We start from the raw sequence: 22,792 nt of genomic DNA, 5'->3' as shown, positions 1-22,792 counted from the left end.
TGTTGTGGATCTTAACAGAAGGGTCTTCTACCCTATCTTGTAATAAATATGCATGTTTGGCCTGATAAGCCAAAATGTCTCTTTTTAATTTATGTTGTTTCCTAGTCACAATGGAAGCCCGGTGCCTATCAGCCTTCGCTTCTACACTGTTGTATAAAAGAATGTAATCTTTAAAACATCCAAAGCATTTAATTTTCTCATCTAGTGATTTAATATTTTCCCTAATAGTCTCAAGTTCTTTCAAGTAGTGTTCAACCAAAAAACCCATCATAGTGATGCCAGTATTGTTATAAAGCTCAATAAGTTTGGTACTCAGTTCATCACCGAAAGTTACACAATTAGGGAACTTGGCTGTCCTTAAGCCCTGAGGCACAATTTTCCTATTTATACATTCACTCAAATAGGATACCTCTAGCTCTAACGTGACAAACCTGAAAACCATTTTTTCTAGCTCATATATGCTCTTTTTACAGTTAATAGTGTCAGTATAAGCACTATCATTTATCGACTTACTTGCTGCTGAATCAGATGCTTGAACTTGAATATCAGCAAATGGATTATTAAAAGATTTGCAAATATAATCCCACACATTACTTTCGTTTAGTCCCTTGTTTGTGGTGTTCAACACCGTCGTCGATGCTTTAGCTGAACAGCTAGTACTAGCTGTGACATCACTTCCTGTGTCGTCTGGCGATAAATCTAAAACTGTAGCTGTTGAAAACTTCTCATTAGTGCCTTTGACTGAACCATCCACACGGCTTGCAGAATCACTAGTGATATCCGACTTAGAATGTTCCTTGAACATGGTGGAAACAAAAGTGTCTTTGACTGTTTGAACAATAAAAGCTATAAGTTCTTCTTGTGTTTTCTCTCCCACAACCTTGGCAGGACTAGAGCCACTGGCAGGAACTGGATACACAGTCAAGTCCAAAAGACTGTCTTGACTGCTTAAATTGGCACTCTCAGCTGCCATGGTGATTCACCAGCTGGACCACAAACCTCAAAAAATGCTGACAACCAAACAAAATGAAAAAAATGAACTGCAGACCTGCTAGCAAAAAAAACAAGTAAACCAGAAGCCAAAAATGTAGCGCTTTCATCCACTGTTTAATACGTGAACTTCCTCAGAAACATTTTCAAATGATTTCCAGTTCCTTAAATAACTTACTAAACAGGAAATGACATCATGACCATCAAACTGAAAAAATGACAAATGTAATTTTCTACAAAAATAAAGTATTGTCATAATAATAACGAATAAAAAAAAAAATATATATATATATATATATATATATATATATATATAAATGAATGTGTATATATATATATATATATATATATATATATATATATATATATATATATATATATATATGTGGACAGTTGAGAAGTATAGCATTGTATTAACCTATTAACAGATTATAAAAATGTTTGCAAAGATTACTGTGTGAATAGTGACGGAAGGTCTGTGTAATTCCATAATTTCCAGCAACTGAACAGAAACAGACAGGTAGATGCTGATGAAATCTTAACGTAACAATTTTGCTATCACAGCAGCAAGGGGAAATAATGGCAAATAACTGAAAGATCTTTTATTGCTCTATTTTGGCTAAATGGGGAAAATAGTTAACATTTGTCAAACATTTACTTCTACTAGTAAAAGATTACCAATCTCAATAAAACAGTTCCATTCCAGCATGAACCAAAAAATACAGTTAGAATGTTACACAAGAGCGAGCAACATTCATATGGCAAACCAACATTCATATGCGGAATCATTAGACGTGTTAAATATGATTTTTTCTTCCTATCACAACAGATATGCCATATGATATTTCACATTTGTAAACTTTTATTTTGGTACCAACAAATGGTAAACAACAATCCTTGAAAATGGTATTGACAACCCTAGCAACCACTTCTGCAAGTGTGATACAAGTATCAAGTTACATCAATTACCTCTGTACCATCATGCAGTCACTTCAAACCTTTACTAAAAGTGCACCTAAAAACATGCTGGCTATGCCCTTGCAGCTCCCCTTCTAATATCACCCACCCCATCCACTCACTACCTTTCTTTCCACCCCACTAACTACCTTGATTATAGCAAGCTCAGATGCTCATAAGCCTAACTGCTTATTATACAGCAGGAACTTCTTATTGTAACAATTGTTAATGTCTGTTATGTACTTTGCAGATGATAAAGATTCTAGCTGTCTACTGATGTACTCTGTTCTTCATCTGTAACTATGTTTGTAGTTGTTAATTGCTATGTTGATCAAATTGTTAATTGCTATGTAAATCCAATCTAACTATTGTCTGTATATTTTAACTGTGGAGCTTTTCTCCCTGGGCCTTCGCTGAAAATGGACCTATGTCCAGTCGAACACTCCCGGTCAACAAATGTAAATAAATAAATAAATAAAATACCCCCTGCTTACCTTCACAAGCTGTATGTATTACTTTCCTGTCCATTACATGCCTGTCCTCTGTACAGACACAGACACCTTGGATGACTATTGTCTTGGAAACCATGATGGAATTAACTGCAATACTGAATTGCACACAGGACAACTAGCATGCAATGACAAGCACTGTCCCCGGATGTCCCAGTAGTCTGATATTTAAAGTCATGAAAAGAATTATCATGGAAATGATCAGTAAAAATATAGTACACTACAGATACTGGACCAAACCCAGCTTGTTTTGTCCAAGGGAAGATCATGCCTAGCCTAACTGGTGGACCTCATTGACTGTTAAACTATGCAATGGATGAGAGAAAAATCACTTACTCTACCTACTGTGGCCTGCCAAGGCACTTGACACTATCAGACCATCAGGCATTGTTGAAAAACTGTAGAGGTTGTTTACAAACTAGTATGTCAGCCAGTGGATAACCCAGTGTCTGACAGTCATTATCCGGGATGATAGCATTGAGTAGTCCACCACCACAATGAGACCAGTCAATAGTGGACTTCCCTCACAAATCATGCCTGGGCTATCCCTCTAGCCATTCCCTTCTCTGCAGTCATGGCCACAGTCAGTGACTTCTGACTGACTGCATTTGCAGATGACTGCAAATTTGGAGATGTCATTGAATCCCTCACAGAACCAACAGTTATCCTGGTTGAGCTGACACACACACACACATTCAGTTGTTGCCATTGCCAATTGCTAAATGCCAAGGAATGCACAATACTATCCTTTGGGATGTTAGCCACCCCTGGTAAAACAATTGTAGTGTCTACAGACCTCCAACAGTTGATACAGTAGTCAAGGACTTATGGAAACTGAGAGTTATCTAGCCTTTGATTTTCATAGGTCAGAAAGATGTGGGGGATTCATTCAATGTTGTACAACCTATAGAGAAAGCTATAGCATGTAAATCCCAGAATGTCATTGTTACACTGTATTTGGCACTTGTCATACCTATCATTGAGTGCAATGTCACCTTTAGTAAGTAATTACACAGGCATATCCAACAACCATAACAGCCACAGAGGTTCCACAGTAAACCAATACATAGTGTACATTACATGTCCTCTGCAGACCATGTCAAGGCTGTAACTGTGTATTCTGTCTCCTACATGCTTTGGAGGGGAGGTGTAAGGCTGTCATACAGGGAGGTATCAGATCCCACAGTGTACCTCCCGCATATCCAAGAAAAGACTATCACGTGAATTACCTGCTCTACACCCTACACCTCAACTATGATATAAATAGGACATGCTGGAGAGACTCTTATATAACCCAGTGACTTCACCCTATATGTAACAGGCTCCTCATCCATGTGAAATATACTTCCGCTGTAACACACATGATATGCAAGTTACACAATGGGATACAGAACAAGACATTCATAACTGGTTTAGGACACGTGTCTAATGGACACAGGAAAATTATAGATGGTTCATCTCCCACGCCACAGCCTATAGGTGTCTCAGCTCTCAAAACCCTACTTACACTTATCAAGTGTATCAGACCTTGTCAGAGATTAGGGATGCATGACTAGGCTGAAAGAAACCATTGTTCTTGTTAGCCTATTATACACATATGAATCTGTGGAGCTTGCACCTATACTGCTTTACCTTTCTGAAGACATTTTTTTCTGTGCTGCCATTCTATCCTGTGCTCTGACATTTATGAGTTTATTGTATCTGTGTACCCATAGGTGTGTCCTACACAATCCTGAAACTGAAACATCAACAGTTCTATGAGACACCTTTCATTGTGTAAGTATACAGCCAGTACAACATCATCCAACATAATGTATACAAAATAATATGGTTTACTCATTACAAATGGAAGAATACAATATTTGTCAGTCACCAGTACAAGTGCCATGTGAAAGGCAACAATGGATGAAACAAATACATAGTAATTTATATAGTCACTCTCTGCATTAGACACATAGCTTCATTTCTCTGCATCGATGACAAGGATGACAGGGATGTCGCACAGGTATCATCACTTGAACAGGGTGGTTTGTGCAGGTGCAGGAGGCCTAGGTTGACTCAATCGGTTGGCGAGTGTCTATGTGAGTCAGGAAGGGAAGCAGGCAAGATGGACCATGGAAATGTAGCATGTATGCCTGTAGGTGACCTGATTGTGGCAGTAGTGTGTGAGTGTCTGCGTGAATACAATCAAGCTCTGTGCTAGCCCTATGTGTCTGTATGTTGGACAGCTTTGAGCCATGCATGGTAGAGCTTATAGTTCACCATTTTCACCACCAAACATGGAAAGTGGTTTTGCAAGGAGTTGCACTGACACCCCCATGGCCAATGTCAGAAGCAGAGCTACTAACTGAGGGTGTCTGCTGAGACAGTGTCCTCCACGGGAACACCCAGGACCATGAGCCAATGGCCTGCCATGTCTTGGTGTGGACAGCACACTCCCCTCTGGAGTGCTGGATGTACTGTCACTACAGGAGTGTGATTGCACATGGCCACATGGACTCATGGCTGATGCAGTTGCTGACCTATGTCCACAAGTCTGACAGTCAACTCCAACCAAACGTTCCATCACAGGCAATGTGCATTCCAAGACAGATAGTCTGCAGTCTGTCTCAGACCAGCGTCTTTCTACTGTGTCAGTTAACCAATCCAGGGTATTAGCAATGTGGTGGAGGCAGTCATGGATGTCAGACTGTGCTGCATCCATAACCCTGAGGATTCATCTGGAGTTCCTTTTGGAATATGCCTGTGCCTCCATGATGGCCCTAAACATACACCGAGTGGCACATGATGAGATACCTGACACAGGTGGTAGAGGGACAGCAGGCCTCCTACAAGCACCCCTATCAAGATGCCTGTGTGGAACCTCACCAGCTCTTGGCTATGGCCAGTATGGACATTCACTGCAGTCATAGTAGCCACACTTGCCTGTTCAATGTCCCTACCTTCCAACTGTCCAATATCTGTGACCTCAGAGGACTGGGTATGCATAAGCATACTGACTGTGTACAGTGATAATGAGGGTAGAAGAGGAATGTAAACCTCTGTGACAGATTCAGGCCCTGCAACCATCATCTTTGCCTCACTTTGGTCGCCATCATCATCAGGGTCTGAAGAGACACTGACATCAGGTTGTGAAGGGGACAGAGACCAACCCCCTTGGTCATGTGTGATAAAAAGGGAAAAGCAGTACATTAATACCTGCACTACTATGCTCTGCAGTACTATGTTGCAGTATATGTTAAGCTGTATATACTGTTGTCATTATTATAGACTTGTTTAACCCCATCCTCATATATTAAGACATGAGGACATTATTTTCTAACAAACATCTGTAGTTACTTGTAAATAAAAGCTCTTTATACAGGAATCTCATGAGCAACACAAATGTACACTGTTGACATTTGACAAAACTCTGCAAAGTTCATACATATGGTGATCTGTAGTGTCCTGACAATACTGTGAAATCTATCAATGTGCTCACACCTGCAAGGCATAGGCATGACTCTAAACTGTGTACAGTCAGAAAATATCTGTGCAGTTGGCAATCATGCAGACAGTACATCAATCCAGCCAGCAGGCCTGAGATGACACTTTACTGAATACATTGCACTAAATCTACATCTCAAACAAAACAGTGTTGTGCTTACCAGAAGCAGGAGCACTTCATTTTCCAAGTCCTGTGAAAATTGAAGGGAGTGGTAATGTAAATAGCACCATATGTTGCACTATAACAGGGTAATATGTCCAAAGAACCCACATTTGCAGTAGCTACTATGTTAATTGGTATATCGGTCACAATCTGAGCATGACATTCAAAGTGCTGCTAACCTCCTCCCAACAAAAAAAAAAAAAAGAAACACCTGACACCCACATAAAACTATGTACACCCTGACACACTGAATACTACAATATCCCAGTGTTGATCCAATTAAACATACCTGGGCACTTTGCTTGCATGGAAATGGTGGCAGTGACACCCATGACATACTGTGTGATGGATGCCGGGGAGCTGTAGTGTGTGCGTAGATTCACAAGGAATTCCTCAGTAGCTAGCATGGGTTGTTCTGCTGCAGGCCCTCCACCAATGACATCATGATCCCTGGCCACTTTTGCTGCTCTACTGCATGTGGCATTGATCATATCAGTGGCACGGTGTCACACCTGCTCATATATCCTGCCATGGTGAGCGATAACATTCACCCCACTCTTTACTGTTTTCCCTCACCCTGGGCAGCAGGAATTGGTGATGTTGATGCAAGGCCTCCAGGATGATGTCATTTTCAGCATCTGTAAAAGGGCCCCAGTGTTGGGGATACATATTTCCTGAAAGACAACAAAATGGGAACACATGTCAGAATCACATACATGGGAGTACTGTATGTAGAGAAACATCAATAAAGGATGGCTAGTAATATTCACTGCTTGGTTACACATGTCATATTCAACAGTGTGCAAACATACAAAGGGTATGAATGCAAGTAGGATAGTAGCAATAACAAGTTATTCCTGTTTGTGCCATGACAGATATTGATGTATAATCACACAGCCAACACAGGAGTCTATTGTAGTGTGGCCCCTAGAGGTAACACCCCCTTATAATATATAAAAAACAACCATACCAAACAAATAGCAGTCTACTATTACAACCACTTTCAAGGGAAATATCCAGGAGATTGGTGTACCTAATTAACACAAAGCGTTCTACCCTTAGTGTACTCTAGTTCCTTTGTAGGTGTAACACATCTGAAGATCAATGACATGTCACCAGTACAGTTCTAAGAAAGGCTTAATGATGTAATCTCCATTCCCCCTAAGTATATGCAAACATATGCATTATGTTGGAAACAAAATGGTTACATAACTGATGGAGTACAATACTCCTCTGTTGAAACTTACAGTAATATAAATGTTGTGCCAACAAGTTCACCCCACAAAGTTGAAAGGTGCAGATATATAAATGCCAACGAGTTCATCCTGCAAAGTAACTCTCATACACAATGGTTTCCCTAGCTTGATGTTTGCCTTTTTAATATGGTTCTCATTAACAGATGATTGCTTCTGAGCCAATCTGTGCTTCTGAAATGCTAATTGCAGCCTACACAGCTGATTTGCAGTATAACCAGCCACACCGATGCAACCACTGAACAAGATATAAGGCCTCAATGTGTTTTACAATCTCTTTCTCATATGTTGGGGTTGGAAATTACTGGGGTAAAGATACTACATCATCACAGAGGCAATATCTGTAGCAGCTACTTTTCACATGCAGATGTGTCTGCTACAGGCTGAAGCTGATGCTGTAGGCAATAGGCACAGGCAAAGAGGACGAACACTTTGCAGGACAACAAGCTTGAAGAGTAAGTGTGAGGCCTGTGGCAGCCTTATTGTATAGGCACAGCCAGATTGAGAGAACCTATCCCACTGGAAATTAGGTTATGTGTTTAAGGTAAGTATGTTAACTAAAGGTATCATTAAGAGAATAAACAGTAAAATGCTTAGTGTATCGTAGAAAAAGGTAGGGGGTACACTGACCATTATGTCATTCAGTTGGGAAACTACCAAATCATGTGTTATGTCATGGTAGTCCCCTGTTACATGTGTGCTAGCAACCCCTGCATTTAGCACAACCTCCATATATGTATCTTACCTGTACAGCTGTGGTTGTCATATAATTGTGGGCTGCAATCTGATATTACTGAGGCCACAATTTCAGTACATACTTTAAAATCCTCTGGGAATTCAGGATAATGCATGACCTGACATTCTCTGCACTTTCTACTGTTGTAATAGGAATTGTTAAGAGTCGTCCTATCTGTAGACATCTGACATATTATTTAGAAGCAGGAATTCTCTTTGTACTGCTTTTGGTGGACAAATAGGTGATGAGATAGACATACATATCACAATATATAATGTTGATGTCCACATACATGTATTTTCAAAGCTAGACGCAGCTGTAGTTGAACCCAGGACCATGTGTACGAAAGGCTAATGTGTTTAATGTATTTTACATACTGAATTATAGAGTCACTGTTACAGCGGGTGTATTTTTACATGTTGTAGATATCATTCCACAGTTATTTGCTGTTATATACCTCACTTACATCTATTATTATGTGTATGGCTTTAGAGTGCTGCATTTGTCTACCAGAATTACAGTTAAAATCCTATTTTTCCATTAATGTTTTAGAAATTGTATTTTTACATGTTATACATATAATTGCAGGGTTACCTGCTATTAGATACCTATAGTACATCTATTCTTATGTCTATGGCTTTACGCTGATGTATTTCTGTACTAGAGTCCCACTTACAGTACTATTTTTCTCTTACTCTTTTAGCTAATTTGTGTGGTGTGGCATGATGCACAGCATCACTTAAGCATGTTTAAGTGATGTGCAGCATCACTTAAACGCGCTTAATGATGGGAACCTGAGTATTACTGTGTTTTGAATAAAACAGCTGTGTTAATTAGCAGCTATGTGGCTTGGTGGGTTAATGCACTGTTCTGCTGGTGCTATGATCCTGGGTTCAAAATGGGGCACAGGTGTATTTTTTGAACATGTTTAATATTTTTTTTCCAAAGCATATATCAATGTAGTGTTTTTTAGCATAGGTAAGTCATGCAAAAAATCTTTAAGGAAAAGAAAAATGGGGAGATAGGGCAGTGGTGAAATGGGGTATAAGCGAGGTGAAAATATAGTGAAAGGCAGGTAGGTATGTCCAGGCAGGGTGTAGGAAAGAACCATAACTATCCATTTCTTGTAAAGCAACAACTGTGCACTTTAACAGTTTTTGTAGCTGAATTTGGACTGTCACCCCCAGAGAGAGGGGTGAGGACAACCGAAGTGTGTTGTCAAGCTAATTGGACCAAATTAAGTGTGTCCAGTGGACATGTGTGTGAAATGGAGAGCTATGTATGGGATGATATTCTTTGGGGACAGGTGCCCATTTTATTTCTAAGGTGAGAGTCGAATGTTGGGAAGGGACATAGGTATGTGTGAGGAAGGTAAGTTAAGAAGGTGAGGAAGCTTTTGCAGATAGACAAGACAGGAGAAAGGGTTGGTGTGTGACAGAAGAAGTGGGTAAACACCTTGGTTGGAGAGGGTGTTGTGGAAACACAGTCCCATAGCTGTCAGACATGGTAGCAGTGTGACTCAAGTCCTCACCCATGAGACTGTCAGCACTGCTCCTTCACTGCTCCTGTGGAGGCAGTGGTTGATGCCAGTATGTGGGTGAGGCTGCCCTACCAAGATGGATAGCATGTTCTCCATCCAGCTTAGGCATGCAATGCGAGTTTGGTGCAGTAGCCCATGCAACATGCCTGGCAGTTCATCATGGGTGACATAATCATCCTCTGCACTGCCACCACCTGACAGCACAAGTAGTGCAGGGGCAGCAGAGGGGGGTGCCACCAAGCTGTGGCCCGGACATGCTCATGCTGGGCCCTAGTGCCATGGCTGGGGGAACCAAGGTAGGTGGATTGCCAGGAACCAGCTTACCTTGTCACATTCTAGAAAATGAATATAAACATAAGGTGAAAATAAACATAACCAAACAGATGTTAGTATTAACATAATAGAAGATAATAATGATTAATGAAAAGAGGGCGGCCACGGTGGTGCAATGGTTAGCGTTGTCACCTCACAGCAAGAGGTTCTCTGGTTTGATTCTCGGCTGGGGTGCCTTCTGTGTGGAGTCTGCATGTCCTCCCTGTAGTCGCGTGGGTTTCCTCCAGGTGCTCCGGTTTCCTCTCACATCCCAAAGACATGCAGTAGGTGGATTGGACACTCTAAATTGGCCCTAGGTGTGAGTGTGGGTGTCTGTGTGCCTTCTGTGGAAGGTTGGGCACCGGGCTGGCAACTCGACACCGTAAAACTCCACTGCCAATCATGAGCGGACAGATGATCCGCTGTGGTGACCCCTAACCGAGAAAAAGCCGGAAGAAGAATGAAAAGGAATATAATGAGGAACACAACAATAAATAACATCAATAAAATTATTTTAACAGCAAAGCAATATGAAATTTTACATAAGGCCAACATAAGAGGTAGTTACAAAAATATGTATTAATATCAAATTGTAATAAGTGACATTAATAAATTAAAGAACAGAAGGAGTACAATGAGAGAGAGGAAAATATCATTAGTAACTTTGCAGGTAATATTACTACACAGACTACTACCACATACTTCTACATATTACAATTTCATTTGTGAGTACAGTCACTGCAACTATTGTATAGATGATATTGCATGTACATAGCTCTCAACCTGTTAGCATGGGACAGTATGGGTCAAGCTCTAACACATGGTGGTAGAGAGGCACAACTACAGGGAACATTTGTACAAAGTGTGCTCATACATTATTAGCAAGGTGTTCTGATAATGCATTTCCAAATAAATTGAATTGCAAGTAATGTCATTTATCTGCTAATCAAGGACCAGACATATGGGGCATTATGCATTACATTCTGTAAACACATGACAGTTGAGAGGTATGTTCATGTACACTAAGAAAAACAGGCAATAAGTCATTTCTTAGTTGGCTGCCATGGGATTAGAACCCACAAACTGTGACTACAGGAAAAATGTGCACTTAATTTAACCATTGACTGGTGTCATATTAGAGCACACATGCAGGGAATACAGGAACAATGCACACTTATTTGAAAAGATTGCTTATCAAAAGCACAATCCTGTTTTAAACTTTGTTGATAATGTTTCTTAAAATCCAGCATTTAGACACATGGATAGCTGCCCAGGACTTCAAGTTTTCTTACCCATATACCTTGTTTCTTAACTGGCTGAAATATATAGCATTATTTCAGACAAAATGGCCAGAACCTAGGCTTGAACCTTACTGTGGGTGTTGCACTACATTTATTTCAGACAGTTTTTTCTGCATTCTTTATTCATTTACGTTTAACAATTGACTGGTGTCCAATTAGAACACACATGCAGAGAATACAGGAATAGTGAACACTTTTTATTTGAAAATGTCACATACTGAAGCACCATCACCCTTCAAAATGTATTGATTAATATTGCTTCAAGTCTGGCATATAGACTATGGATAGCTGTGTAAGACTTTTAATAAATAACCCATATACCCTGTCCATTAACTGAGTGCCACCTACAGCATATTTCACACAATGAGCAATCCAGAACAGTGATTCTTAATCTGGGTAGACCCCAACATTAACTGCTGTTTGGAAGCTATAATACACAGTAATGCATGTTTACTTGATTTAACTTGCTTTACCATTTCAGGTAGGCAGCAGCACATTACTAAGCATGATAGATGTCACAGGTATGTCATACTTGACTGTTAAGACTGCAAACTCTAAATAATTTATTATAAAAGTACATTATGCATTAAGTGATTACTTTGATGTTTCCCTAACTACCACATTCTTGCCTCATCCAGGCCAGGTGTCCTGCATGGGACTGGACATTGTGAGCCCTCTAGTCTGCAGCTGTTGTAAGAGAAGCAAACCATTATACATACCAGTTTTGCAAATATTCAGATTGTACATTTATAAAGTACTGCCAAACATACTTGCATATCTGTGGGGTCTGCCCAGCTCGACCTTCTTGGACCCAGGTGCCCAAGGTTCCCCTCTTCCTACACCTCAGATCATTGTAGTGGTGATGGCACTGCTCACAAGTGCAGGGGATACCAGTAGCACTGGTAAGTTCCCTAGCCAACCAATTCCAGGCCACAGACTTACACCCGGAGCCCTGGTAATCACCTTGCAGCAGCCGGGGTTCATAGTTCTTAACCAGGAGACCAACAAAAATTTTGGACTCCTGCACAACCCATATCTGTGCCTAGAAGCACACCCCTTCTCCAACACCACCAGGCATATCGACAGCCAAGGGAAGAATCCATTGAATGGTGTGAAATTCCCACTCATCGGCCTTTATATAGGCTGCATTCCTACTCTTACATGTCATACTGTAACTTTCAAAAAAGCGCCACATTGCTTAGCATCATGCAAACTCACACAAACCATTTTAGTGGAGCTGAGCATCATGCAAACTAAAACAAACCATGTTTAAATGGGGCTTAGCAATGCGCAAATGATGTAGACCATTAACCATATTTAAGCACTGCTTAGAATCATGCAGTTTTTTCAAATGTAACATTTTTTTTATTTTAAATTAAACTGATGTTTCAGTCACATGACACATTTTCACCTGAATAAACTGTAAAACATATGACTGCTTAGGACTTGAACCCAGGATCTACTATACTGTAGGTCATGACTCAACCTATCTAGCCACTTGGATCATAGAGTGAAGCAGTATATCTTCAAATATGCTCCTAAGGTGCCTGTAAATGTTGCACAGCTTTGCTGTGTGGGTTTACATGTTGCTAAGCACAGTAGAACTACAATAGTTTAATACATCCGGTTTCTGTTGTTATAGGATCATAAGAGGTTAAAAGGCTATTAGACCTGAGACTCTTATAAGCCTAGCCAAGAGTTTAGCCCATGTTTAGACAAATCAGCACCTAATGCCCCTGTCCAGCAGGGACATGGGTGGAATCACAGGGGGTATATTTCCTGTTTCCCATCCAGTTATCCAGGTTGCACTTAAAAAGGGGTAAAGAGGTACTCTGCTTGATGTATAGAGGGAGTCTATTCCATAGATGGGGGAGTCTCTGGGACACAAATCTGTCCTACCAACTAGTCTTACTGATGTCACAGACCAAGTTGACCATGCGTGTGGGTTACTCGAGTTCATAAGTTCATAGGTTTAAAGGTAGGTACTAGGCTATCGGCCCAAGGGCCTACATAAGCCTAGCCAACAAGGTTCCCTGGCTTACACCACCCAAGAAAGTTATTTTCCTGTGCTGCTGTTGAGCAGAGACACAGAAGTGATCCCCAGGGTGTATTTCCTATTTTCCACCCACTCATCAAGATTTTTCTTGAAGAGTGCTAATGAATAACTTTGCTTGACTTAGATGGGTAGCCTGTTCCAGAATATGGGAAGTCTCTGGGACAAGAATCTATCCCTCCAGCATGTCCTGTTTATTGTGGTGACAAGGTTTAGGTCCATAGAGCATGTAGTTGGAGGGATTGGGATTTCATTGTGGAGCTGGACTTGTGGATATGCAGCAGTCCCATCAAGGTGGGGGTCCATAATCGCCTCCTATGCCAAACAGAGGTCACCTCTGAGGATTCTGTATGAAATTGAGTAGAGGGATAGGGCTTTTAGCCTATCTGTGTATGGTAGATGTTTGAGGCCCTGGATTATGCTGATGAGGAACTCTGTGGTCTTTCCAGCTGCTGCATGTGTTTGCGAGGTACATGCCGAAAGGGGTGTTGTACTCAATAATGGGCCTTATAAGGAAAGAATACAGGGATGTTATGACCTACTTGTCCCTGGATGAGCCATCGATACTTATGAGGTGGGCCATGTAGAAGACTTTCCATACAATGGAAGCAACATGGTGGTCAAAAGTCAGTTTGCTATCAACCTTGGTGCCCAAATCCCTCATGACTGAGTGCTTAGGACATTGCTATTAATGTGATAATTTGTGGAGACGTCACTCTCCCCAAAGGTGATGATGATGCATTTTTTGGTATTCAGCTTGATGACATGTTTCTGGCTCCAATCATTTGTCTGAGTGAGACCATTATGTAGGATGTCCACATCAATAGGGGAATTCATGACAGCACCCAGCTTGCAGTCATCTACAAACCTGGTCAGCCATAGCCCACTGGTTTTGGCCTGTACCTCAGAAAAGTATCTCCCAAATAACAGAAGGCCCCAAGACCAAATCCTGGGGTATGCCGTTTCTTATGGGTCTAGTGCTTGAGATGGGCTCCCCTATTTTGACTACATGGGTTCTATCAGTGAGCCAGTTTGCTATCCATCTGGTAACATATGGATTGATGTCTAGTTCATGGCATGCTGCCAAGGGGGAACCGTGGCTGTGTACACAGATACATTCTGTGTAGGCTCTACACAGAGCCTACATGGATTTTATTGAATCCTGGGGTAGGTATTTATTAGGTTAGTCTGGGTCTTGACAGTTGCATATCCAGGAAGAGGGTTGGCTTGAATTGGATTGACCCTCGCATTGGTGATTCTGAATCCACTCCGATCATCTGAACTGGGGAAAAATCCTGCCCATCTTCAATCTCCTCTTTCTGATAAGCTGATATCTGATTGGCTCTTCCTTCTCCTCCTTCTCGATCATTATATTCAGTATAGTTATTATTGGGTTGAATATTGGATGATTTACTTGATTAAAACCATGATTCCCCCATACCTGTGACTCAGGGGTGCAGGGTAGGCAAGACCATCCATATACTGCTTCCTGTCATGCTCCAGTTTTTTTATTTTTTTATTTTTTACCCTTTCAGGTATCTTCTGGTCTGTTCAATACTATGGAAGATACAGTCATGCCCCCCCCCCCATATTCAGTATATTGTACATCCTTTAAAATCTCTTCATTTGATAGATTAACCTCAGTGGTTAGTTTATCAACTTTGTGTTGTGTTTCATAACCATTTCCATAAACTCACATCCCTGCCTATTATAAATCAATATGCAGGGGTGAGTTTTTTTTAAGCCCTGTTGAAAAACGCCACTGCCTGAGTCCTTTTGGGACTCATTTTACTCTTATCAGTTCCATAAAATATATGTTCTCCAATTGGAGCTTTTTCAGTTTTAGCAACTTGTAATCTAGCTGGCTCAATCTCGATACCAAATCCTCCCTTATATTAGTTTGTATATACTCAAAACACATATCGGCCATCAGCCACTCATTCAAATTGGATATACCATTCCTCCCCTGTGAGAAGTAAGAATTCCTTCCATTCTCTACCCCATTCACAACATGCAGCAATTGCCCGTTCATAACAGAGTTGTGCCCATTCGTATTCAATGAATTCTGGTTAAGCCACATGGCTGGTGATCCTGTTGTAAATCCTTGTTGCATAACATTATCAACACGTTCAGATAGTTGTTGAACCAGGAGGGTGAGATTTTACCAACTGTGGTTGACTATTTCCCTATTAAATACCCATGTCTGAACTTTCAGATGAGGGGTTTTGAAGAAGCAAGTGAATCAGAGGCCATAGCTGGGACACAAACCACAAATCAAACTTTGGATAAAAATGACAAAACAGGAAATACACACAGAAGCTTGGCTCCTCAAACTCACTGCTGAAATACACCACTCGAAAGTGCAAAAAAGTCCATAAAAACAATAAATTTAATAATATAAGTGCTTTTGTTTTGTGGACTTACAAAACTTCCTCAGATACAAAGTTAATAAGCCATTCCCTCCTTTAAATAACCATAGTAAAAAAATCATGTGAGCAAACCCACACAAATCATGTGATTCCATTCATATATTTGAAACCTACAAGTTTACTATTTCAAAAACAAAAACAAAACAAAAACAGGAGCACTTGTTTATATTGGAATCCCCATTATACTTAAAAATAACTGAAACAAATTGATTTATAGCATGCAAATAAAATCGTGCTCCATAAACATTTTACTATTAAGAAAAAACATTGTTTTACTTAACAGTTTACTTTCTCTCTCCTCTTTCCCTCTCTTAGGTATTTTTTTGAACATTAATGACATGGCGTAGGGCATATTTTTTTGAGTCCCCTGCAAGTTTAACAAAGTCAAAAAAGTCCAATATTTCCAGATTTTCTTGTTATGTCATATTTCACAAATTTAATTATTGCTTTGTAATTGCACATTTGTCAGTTTCCAAGTTATTGATTCATTCATGTTCATCTCCATCTCCCAAATCCCATCTCTGCTTCATTAAAAATGTAATCTTGATTCTAGTCAACCCTTGTGTTTTTTTTTTTCTTCTCTCAAGCATTTTCTGTTGAAACATTGGAAAAGGTTTTACTGGCACAGTCTCTCTGTGGTCTTTCTTACCAGAGGAAAAATAAGCACAATCTCCTTCTGTTTCACAGCTCACTTTTTGCTTTTTGTTGAACAAATTTTTGTATTTCCTCCTTAGCATGTACTGCATCAAAAATGATTTTGTCCCTCCAGGAAAGAATATTTTGAAAATAGCTTGGTGCAGTAGTTTGAATCTCATACTTGCTTCTCAACATTCCCCGAATAGTGGAATACATTTACTCTTATTCTGCCTGGTGTACAGTGAGCAGTCATTTTCCACAAACACTCTTCTGTCTCCCACTTTTAGTACTTTATCCTTCTGCCACAGTTTTGTCAGAACCAACTCCTTCTGCTGGTAGGATTGCATCTTTACTACTAAAGGTCTACGTTATTTTCTCATAGCCAGGTTTGGAGCATACATACTATGTACCCTTTCAATTAACAACTCTTGCTGTGAAATACCAGTCCATTTGCTTATTTCTGCTTTGATAAAATTGATACAATCTGTTCCTTCCAGCTTTTTTTAGTATAACAGAAAATCTCAGGTTTTCCCTATGTGCTCTGTCCTCTAATTCTATTATTTTTGAAACATCTGATCTTGAGCAGTCTCATATTCAGCCAGTCTTTTTTTCATTTTGACCTCTGATTTTTGCAGTTTTATCACCTTATCTGAATATCTGTTTAAAGCTTTTTCCATTTTTCCTGCCTTTCGTTATTTTAGTTCATATACTCCATCAGTGTTTCAATTATTTTAATCAGGTCTGTGGGCAGTTGTTTTATACTTTCCTCAAGGTTCTTGGAAGTCATGACTGGACCTTGCACTGCTTTTTGCTGAATAGCTGCAGTACTCTTCCCAGCCAGTGTTTTTTCTTCACATTTTGTAGTTGATTTTCTTTCAGGTTGTCTGTAATTCTTTTTCCTGGCATCCTGGCAGTACACTTACTAGCCAGTTTCTGAAATTTACCCAGAAATATAAGAAATATAAGTGGTGAGTGTGCTGTCTTTTTCTGTTTGGTGTGATCTTGGAGTTAGTATATATAAGTAGGGGGTGTGGGCATGCAGCCCCCCACATTGGGGGTGCAGAGGGGCTTGCCCCCCTACTTTTATGTAGTGTAGGTTTGTTTATTTGTGTTTTTGTGTTTGTGTGTGTTTTGTTTATTTGTTATAGTGTGGGTAGGATGATGTATGTGTTGTGTGGTGCATGGTGTGTTTATGTTCACGATTTTGTGTTTCGCAGTTTTGGGGTTTCAGGATTTCAAGAGTTCGACTTTATGGTCTCGAGTTACTGAAATTCAAGATTTCAGTATTTCGAGATTATAAAGCGGAACCACATGTGTGTGTGTATATATATATATATATATATATATATATATGTGGATAAGTTGATCCAGGGCATTGGAGTTTATGACTTCCAGAAAGTGTCGAGCGAAGGAGTTGGTACATGAGTAGTTTTCCCAGTTAATGGTGGGGTAGTTGAAATCTCCCATTATTAGGGTGATTGGTTGAACCCTAATATTTTCCAGTACATCAAGAAAAGAGCAGTGGGAATCCTGGGGCATGGTGGGTGATCTGTAGCAAGCTACAATTTGGATTGCAGTTTTGCCGAGAGTTAGTTGCACTTGGATAACCTCGGCTGCATTATGCTGAGCAACTAGCCTGGAGGTGTGGATATCCTTAATAAATATGGACACACCTCTGCCTTTGGTGTTCCGGTCCAGGTTACATGGTCGAAAAGTGTGCTATGAGTTATAGCCTGGTAGTGCAGGGGTGCTCTCTGGAAATTTGAACCAGGTCTTAGTCACTGCACAGATATCGATGTTCTCCATTTTAAGGAGTGCCTCAAGTGAGTGCATTTTGAGATTTAGACTTCTAGCATTGAGTAGCATCACCATCAGTTTTTGCTTGCCTGTTCCTGTTACAGTGGTGAATTTGTCATTTGAAACTTGCCTAAAAAAGGCACTATAGGGGCGGCAAGAACCTTAGCCAGTATCCGGAATCCCAGGGGTGACCATCTCCATCTCTGGCAAAGCATCGTGGTCTGTCGACCATTTCATCCCAGGCAGCCAGATACTGGATCCCTTTAGAATGGCACCAGAAGCTTAGCCAATTGTTTAAGTCAATCATTTTGTCTTTGTACTGTGGCATCATTCTGGGTGGTGGCAGAATACTACTCAGGGCTAGGGTCATACCTGCCTGGTCTACAAGATCGGAGAGCTCCTCCATGTCTCTTTTCATGTAGTCCAGGGAGGTACGTCTCAGGTTGTTCACACCAACATGGGCAATGACAGAGTCATATTTGTAATTGTTGTGGAGTGATCTGAGTACGTGGGTTATGTGGCGGATCCTGGCACCTGACAGGCAGCTGACAGTAACCTTCTCCTTGTTTAGCCTGGTGAGTGGAACATCAGTGTGCCTGACTATAGAGTCACCTATGACTAGTGTGTTGGGTACGTTGTTTTGCCTTATTGGCAGTGGTTGAGTGGCACACTGAGTCTGTGGGCTATGTGACATTTGGGTTGTGTTGGGGGGTGAAGGTTGCTTGCATTTCTGCTTTGGAGGTCTCTGTTGCTTGAGCAGATTATTATTGAGAGCCTCTGCAAATGTTTTTATGTTTCTATGTGTGGATTTTGGTGGTGTAGATTTAGTGAGACTATGTAATGAGTGTGGTGTGGTGCAAGGGTTTACCTTCTTCTCTTGACTGTCAAGTTCAGTCTTGATTGGAAAAAGCTTTACCTCCAGTTTGGCTAGGTAAGTGCATCTCTCACAGTCTGTAGTGTTGGGTGGTAGGAGGAGAGGGTTGTCTGTGTACATGAGGCAATTTCTACATTGCCCCAAGATGCCCAGATTCATCAGATAGACAGGAGAGAACACTGGGAGCTGACCCTTGGACATGCCTGAATAAAAAACTATTTTCCTCTAGATAAGTGAGGAAAGTGAGTACAAGAGCTGTTTTTCTCTAAGCAAGTGAGGAAAGTAAGTACCAAAACTGTTTTCCTCTAGGTAATGAGGGAGGTTGAGTGTTGTAGTAATTAGTAGGTTATTTAGTGCTTACAAGTTCTGAACAAGTGCTGATCACGAATAAGCAAATTCAAGTGCTAAAACTAAGAATCTGTATCTGGACTAAACTAGTTACAGGAAAGGGGGGAAACAAGTGCAAATGCAGGCTTTTAAATCAGAAAGTTGAGAGAGATGGAAAAACTGCCCAAACGGCCAATAACTACAATTTCTGGTCCAGAACCACTCCTTATGTGGTAGATAGGTTACCTAGTGCTTACCACTCCCACTGATAGGCTAGAAGGCTTCCCTCCAACACAGAAATCTTGGGGGGGAGCTCAGAAGCTTAGATACAGTCCTGGATACAGCAAATCTGAATCTGGACTACACTAGTTGCACGAAAAGTATTTATATATATATATATATATATATATATATATATATATATATACAGAAAAGTAGCTAAAACAGCAGTATAAACAATTTAAATGCAGTGCAAGCTAGCACACGAGTATATAGCAATGTTAGACCAAACAGTTTAAAAAATACAATTAAATTAAAAATTACTAAAAACAAGTGCAGAAGGAGTCTATTAGGTAGAATGAGGTAAAGAGATTGGACTGGGGGGAGTGTCCCAGATCAAATCTACAGTGGGGGCGGGCAAATGCAAAAGCCTCCAAATTTAAACAACAAGACAGGAATACGGAGGGTGGGTATGGGAAAACCAACATATTCAGCAGAGATCTGAAAAACTATACAGTGAAGCAAAAATAACAGTGCACAACTCAAGTCAGCCAGCAATGATATAAAATTAGTCAAGCAACAATTACCAGTACACAACTCTGAAGTGCCAGAAAAATATACTCAGCTCTGTATATCTCACAGATATCTAATTCTTGTCAAATGTCACATGCAGACAGTGATACATATTATACATCCTAGCTGAAAAACAACAAATGCAAACACTACCCAGTGACAGAACACTCCACAACAGCTACCTCTTTGAATAGTGACATCAGATGAAGGCCGACTTTTAGTTTCTTAAGCATTCTGTTTAATATTTCTTCATTTTATCATATGAGGATTACCCTTTCTTATCCCTGATAAAACATATATATGCCAGTATATATATTACAAGAAAACTCAGTAATTTTAATAATTTGGTTAACTAATTGCACCATTAGTATGGTATCTTTAGTGACATCAGTATATACAAAAATAAGCATGCCTGAATCTTTGCTTTACTGAAGGAAAATACATAACAACTAATCTTACTCATATGCATGAAACTATATTACTATTGCCTCGATGTATCTTACCGAAATGCAAAACTGCACCTCGAAGAACTATGCACTGATACTTTACAAGCTGTGGGATTTCACATTAAAAATGCAAAATTTAAAGAACAGCCTCTCATGACTGCTCTGTTCACTGACTTACAGCACTGCAGCAATGAAAGATAATGAGGTGTAATTTCCTACTGTAAGATATTTGGGAATACCAGATGGAATTGTTAAACTGTTTACTGAAGCTCAAGATAGAAACTTTATAAAAGAATATTACAGAAACAAGAAGCAGAACTGAATTACACGGAGAAGCCTGCAAATATCTGAACTGGTGCTATAGCATCATAGCAGAGCAGTGCACTGAAGAATAAAGTCATGCCTTGATGATGTTTGCTTCAAATTAAATTAATTGTTATTAATTTTGAAAGTATAGATTATCTGAAACAATTTATAAAACTGATTAAGAAAAACCAAAACAATTATATTGCTCTAACAAGTAAGTAACATAATACAATTCATGTGTACAGGAAGTAAAAAAGTAATTTCTAACCCCAGATGACACAGACATAGAGGTTTCAATCTTCCCCATTGAAGTAAGGTATGGAATTTATCCCCGTATGTGTTGATTGGTTCAGTAACATTGTAACATGTTGGTTCTAGTGGACGGGTATTGACTTTAAAATTCTCATAACTGTTAGTCAGGCAAATACTGTATTAGCCATTTAACAAGGTACTCATCATCATCATCATCATCATCAGCCCCCTTTTTCTCATTTTTTTTCTACATGGGGTCGAGGTATCATGTTAACTGTCACCATCTCTCTGGATTCAGTGCCGCACTCCTGCCTTCTTCAACACTCATGCCTGATTGTCGCAGATCTTTTTTTTCACACAATCCATCCACCTCTTTGTTGGACATCCTTGCTTCCTCTTACCTTCTTCCTGTCTGTCCCAAATCTTCCTCACCAAATTGTCTTCTGTTTTTCTGCATGTGTTAGGACTACCATAGTGTGTTCTCTTTGATCTTTTCTGCAATTGGAGCTACTTTGGCTTCTGCTCTTATGTTCTCATTTCTTCATCTGTCCCACAGTGTGCATTCTTCCACCCTTCCATCAACCTCTAGCTTCTTCAACTGTTCTGCCTTTACTGCCCAGGTTTCTGCACCATACAGTAGTACTGGTCACACCACTGTCTTGTACACCTTACTTTTCAGCTTCTTTGGCATTCTTCTGTCATAGACTACACCTGACAGTCTATGCCAGTTAGCTGCAGCTCCTTTGATTCTAGCTTGGACATCTTCATTCAGACTTCCCTTCTCCTCAACCAAGCCTCACAGTTACTTGAAGGTGTTAACCTGTTCCACTATCTTCCCTTTTATCTCTATTTACAGCTTCTTCTGATTTCCCCAATTTGCTGTCATTACCACTGTCTTATCTGTGCTTAGTTTCATTGCATGTGCCTTCAGTTTTGCATTCCATTCTCCTATTCTTTCGTGAGTTTCTAGCTCAAAGTCTACCTGTAATGCCCCATCATCTGCATAGAGCAGCTTTGTTGATCTGTCCATTCTGACCTGTTTGCTAACATAGTCCATCACCAGTATAAACAGCAGTGGGCTCAGAGCTGAACCCTGGTGTACACCCACTCCTATTGAAAACCTCTGTGTGAGGCCAAACACTGTTTGGACTTGAGTCATTGGGTCCTTGTACATAGCCTGCATTAATTCTACAAATGTTTCTGGGACTTCAAATCCTCATAGTTCTCAGATCAGCACTGCAGTACTGCCCAGATCAGCTTTCTTAGGATCTTGTCATATGCTTTATCCAAGTCTAAGAATGCTCAGTTGGACTCTCTCCTCATCTCTAGCTTCTTCTCAAGTATCTGTCTCACTGCAAACATCGGCTCACTTGTGCTGCATCCTGATCTGAATCTGAACTGCTCATCTCCCATCTTACATTCTACTACTCTGTGTATTCATTTATCAATCGCCCTCTCCCGAACTTTTATGCAATGTGATAGGAGCAGTGCACCAGTATGCAACCAGAGAGCCGCCACTATCTGTGTGACCCTATGTGTCCCCCATCGGTTTGCAGGGAGACACAAAGACCAACTGACAGGTATTCAAGACACACCTGACGCCACTCACCTAACTAGGCTAGCGAGCATGCTA

Source organism: Protopterus annectens, chromosome 1.part1, assembly GCF_019279795.1.
Source record: "Protopterus annectens isolate FY-2018-M chromosome 1.part1, PAN1.0, whole genome shotgun sequence".
In the NCBI taxonomy this organism is placed as follows: Eukaryota; Metazoa; Chordata; order Ceratodontiformes; family Protopteridae; genus Protopterus; species Protopterus annectens.
The sequence above is the reverse complement of the archived record's forward strand: the minus strand, read 5'-3'. Positions refer to the sequence as shown.